We start from the raw sequence: 4,851 nt of genomic DNA, 5'->3' as shown, positions 1-4,851 counted from the left end.
TGACTCCATGTTTCTCTCTGGCTCTGTTGTTCTGTCTCTTCTTTTGTCCCTCCCTCTGCTCTCTGTCTCTCTCTCTCCTCCATGCCTCCCTCACCGTTTCCCACTCCTATCCAGGCCAGAGCTGAGGTGTTCTCACAAGCAGCTACTCAGGGCCCTTTTAGACCAGGTCTGCCCTCTGTGGTTGGCAAGATCAGATCAAGTCAAGACAGCCTCTGGGTTTTTCTGGGGCTCTGGCTCCAGGTTTGGAAGGAAGAGCATTTCAGTCTCTCACAAGTCCCAGGAATGTGTGAAAAACTGGACCTCACTGACAGATCAAGGCAGAGAGGCCTCAGGCTGCCACACTCAGCTCCTGGGGAAAGAGAGGGAAGGGGAGGGGACTCCAGCACTTGGTGACTGAGGACTTCAAAACAAGTTAGACGGTACTGGTGGCCCCAGCTCAGCCCTGCTTCCTGCCCACTCCTAGCCTCTACCAGCTGACCTGCTGCTGCAGCCTCTGCACTCAAGACAAACCTGGGTGAAAATCCTGACTCTCCCACCTACTCATTGTGTAACCTTGGGCAAGTCATTAACCTCTTCTGACCTCAATTTCTTTGTCTGGAAAATGGAGATGATAAGAGGTGAATTATAAGGATCTTGTTCAACAATAGCATGGCACAGAGCAGCAGTCAGCAATCTCCAGCCTGCAGACCAAATCCGGCTTACCACCTGTTTTTACTTATGCGGCACTCAAATGTCTACTGGCCTTTACAGAAAAACTTTGCCTATCCTTGGCAGAGGTTTAAGAGTGCAAACTACCCGCGTTCTAATCTCTGCTCTGTCACTAATTTTGTGACTTTGGGAAGGTCACATAATCTACATGTGCCTCAATTTCTTCTTCTGTAAAATGGGAATAACAATTGTTATTATGGGTTGTTTTGAGGATTAAATTAGTTAATATTTGTAGAGCACCAGGACCAATGTCTGCCCATAGTATTACGTAAATTTAAAAACGAGTTCATGTCAATGAAGAATTAAGCTGTACCGTACGTTTTAGACTTAATCGGAAGCAAAATCAGAAAGAATAGTGGCTTTGTCCCTGTGATTGTCCTGGGCTACATTTTTTTTGTCGGACACTTGAAGGAAGACCTCTACTATAAGACGGTGGGACGCACCGAGGGTGTGCAGGTGTGGGGGAGTCACTGGGAAAGAACAGAATTGGATTCCTAGAAGCTCTGTGAGGAACAAAAGCACTAAGTATACAGATGATGGCTTGGAGCTGCAACCTAAGTGTGTTCGGTTACAGTATAAAGATATTACGTGTTTTGCCTTTTTTTTTTTCTCCTATTAAAGAATAACAAAGAATAAGAACTGGTTCTTGTCTCTTCCTTGACCACTCCACCTCCCGAAGAGGAGAAGATTTTTGACTCATGGACTCTTGAAAAGGAGTTGAATGTGGAATCAGTTTTCCCAAGGTAGGAGAGGGATTGGAAGACTTGAGGTGACTGGGGAGACATGACACAGTAGCACATGTATGACATTATTAAATACAAAGCATAATATGCTGCCACCAAGTGAATACAATCTCAGGCTGCATTAATAGAAGTAGGGCTTGTAGGAAGAAGGAGGTGATATCTTTCTCTCTACTCTGGCTAAGCATGTCCTATTCTGGGCAATTCAAGAGGAATGTCGACACATTTGGTGGTATGCCTAGACCTTCTCATCAGTTGCATTGGGTTTCTCCCCACTCTCATTATTCCTGGCCATTAAGAGCAATTGATAAATGCTAGTAGCTCCTGTCTTCCAAACCTTCTCAATTATGCAGTACTCACACAACTCTCCCCTGGTGAAAGTATGCCTGGAGAATGAGTTCTTTGGCAGGTCAAGAATTCTACTTTATCAGCAGCTACAAAAACATTAACCTGATCCCCAGGGGCAAAGTTTAGCCTGTTTGGTAACTCCTCGGATCTCCTGGCTGCAGGAGATCCTGAATCCCCCACTGGTTTCAGAGACTAGATGGTCCATCTCAATGTCTTTAAGGCCCCTAGCCATGTATCTGCAGCCTAATTTCCCAACCTTATCTCCCACTATCCCCTTTACACATATATGACTCAGCCAAAGGAGAATACAGTTCAGCTTTTTCAAAAACGCATGCTGTATTAGTTGTTTTGTCATTGCTAGGGCCGAATGCCAACTCAGACCAGTTGACCAAGAAAGGAAATTTATAGGGTCATGTGACTGAGATGGACAAGGTTGTCTGGCATCAGGCCCAGTTAGATCCAGCAGCTTAGAGGCTCTCTGTCTCAGTCTCTCAGTTCTGTGTTAGCTTCATTCTCAGACCAGCTTTCCCCTTGGAACTTGCAAAATGGTTGCTGAAAGCTCCAGACTCAAAGCTTGCAGCTCACCAACCTTGACAGAAATTAGAATTTCTTTCCTCCAAGAGTTTGAGCCCAAAGCCCAGGAACTGACTCTCATAGAACAGACTGCAGTTCTGTGAGAAAAACTGTTATTCCCATTTTACAGAAGAAGAAATTGAGGCACATATAGGTTAAGTGACCTTCCCAAAGTTAAAAAATGAGTGACAGAACGAGATTTGTACCCTGGAAATCAAGTCCTATGGCAAGAGCCATTGAATACAGTGACTGAACAGACCTAAGTCACATGCCCCAGGATGCAGAGGAAGAGACCTCCTAAGAATTGGAGTTACCTTCCGGGTCAGTGTTGCTTACACCACAGGGCTTGCGAGTGGGAGGGTGAGTCCCTAAAGGGCAATGTGCATTCTGCAGTTAGGAGCGGAAGAAACAGGAGACGGGCAGGCAGTAGCACATGCCCGCCACCACGCATGCCATATCAGTCCTCCCAGCAGCCCAGTGAACTAACTGCTGGTAAAGGAAGTAAAGTCAGGAAGCGCACCTCTCAGAGCTGGAGGGAAAGTCCCTCGGGAGAGGGGAAAGAAAGGGCAAGGGAGCCATGGGGAGGATTTTGAACTTTGAAAGTTGATCGCCTTGAAAGGATCATGACTAACGAAAAGAGAGATGCCTTCAGAACCTAGTCCCAGAATCAGGCAGGGAGACCCAGGAGGAGAGGAGAGGCATTGTGTGCAGATACTACCCAACACCTTTCATCCCTTCCTTCCTTCTGGAAGAGCTCTGTACTGTATTCAGGTGTCCACTCAGCCCAGCCTCAGGGTGAATCATGATTGGTCCAAGTCTGTCATGATGCTCCCACCCCTCTTGCCAATGACTGGATTAGGTATGAACATGTGATGTGATTCTGACCAATGATATGCAGGGGCCTTTCCAGAACCATTTCCTTCACTAAAAAAAAACACACACACAAAAGAAGAAGCAGACCAACCCCTAAGCTGGGCATTGTCTTGTCTGGAAGTGCAGCATCTATCTTGTAACAAGAAGAGAGCCAGCACGTAGGCCAGTTGACCCCCATAGAGGACAGAGCAGAAAAATGGAAAGAACCCAAGCCCTGGCTTACGACATTGAGCCACTAGATTAATCAACCCTAGAACCATCTTACTTTGGGAATTCTTAGAATGTAGTATAATAAATTTCCCTTACTCTTTAGGCCAATCGCATTGGCATCCTCTCTTATTGCAGCCATGGCACACTAAGTGACTCAAATAGGTTTTGCTTATTGAAGAGAGAGGACATTTTCAACACCAGCTATTGAGGCTCTAGGCAAGTGGCATCGCCATTCTGGAAAGTGTAGGTGATGGAAAGAGGACCAGCTTCAGAAACTCAAGACTCCTAGATCCATGCCCTTGAATACATTAATTCTCTTCTCTAGGCCTCAGTGTTTTCATCTGTAAAATGGAAGAATAACCTATACTTTATCAACTTGTGAGGATTGAGACCACACATAGGGTTCTGACATACATTATAATGACCATTTATGGAAGGATAGTGTTTATCTATATATCATTAGACCAGGATCTCAATGTCTAAACAATGACTTATAAAGTGGTAACTTTTCTTTTCTTTTTTAGAAAGGAGTGTCATAGAGTTTAATTTGAAAGGCAAAAATGTTCCACTTAATTGAAGGGTGAGGTTGTTCTAATAAATGCTCATTATAAAGTTATTCTGACGCAGAAGCAAGGGAACATTTCTGGCTCTCTGCCAGCATACCAGATCAGAGCCGGTTAACAGGTATAAATCTGAAGAAAATCCATGTGTCCAACAAGCTGTCATTTCAAGAGCTCTTTTCCGGGGGAAATAAAAAAGTGAACATTCTAGTATCCCACTCTTCAATTAAGCAAATGGGAGTGCTTCCGCTAACAAAGTTCATGACAGCAAGGTGCAGGATGGCGCTGGCAAAAAGAAAATCAGCAAAGGCTCGCTCCAAGGCAATGCCTTGCAAATCTGCTTTGTTCTGTGGGTTGACCTGTATTCTCGGACAAACCAGTAGGATGAAGCTCCCTACCTGAGAGATGAAGCCCGAGAGGAAAGAGTTGAAGGGGAAGGTCCCCATGAGGAGACCATGGCCAAACTGCAGCGCCCCGGTCAGCAGGATATGCAGGAGACTCGCATCCAGCCACTTCAGACACTGAGGAATGGACATTCAGTTCTTTTCCAAGAACTACAAGATGACCAACACTACCAAGGCCGACATGACTACAAGGGAGGTACTCTGGCCTGCACTCCCCAAATTCCTAGCGGACCCCACAACCACACCCAATGTAAAGTGGTGACATTTTATCAGAATTCCCTCAGAAGGTTTTTGAAAAGTCCAGATTCCTGGACTCCCTCCCTGGAGACCATGACTCAATAGATCTGAGATGGGGTCTGTGGATTAGTCAGGACTCTTTCACTTGCAAGTGGCAGAGGACCCCAGCTCAAACTGGCTGAAGCGAAAAACCAAAAA

The 4,851-nt window shown here is 45.5% G+C and overlaps 1 pseudogene; it reads right to left on the bottom strand.

Annotated features, from left to right (window-relative positions):
- Positions 1-328: 328 nt before the first annotated feature.
- LOC109448712 (dolichyl-diphosphooligosaccharide--protein glycosyltransferase subunit DAD1) lies at positions 329-4,599 on the bottom strand (annotated as a pseudogene).
- Between the last annotated feature and the right edge of the window lie 252 nt (positions 4,600-4,851).

This window comes from Rhinolophus sinicus, linkage group LG10 (assembly GCF_036562045.2).
Source record: "Rhinolophus sinicus isolate RSC01 linkage group LG10, ASM3656204v1, whole genome shotgun sequence".
NCBI lineage: Eukaryota > Metazoa > Chordata > Mammalia > Chiroptera > Rhinolophidae > Rhinolophus > Rhinolophus sinicus.
The sequence above is the reverse complement of the archived record's forward strand: the minus strand, read 5'-3'. Positions and strand labels throughout refer to the sequence as shown.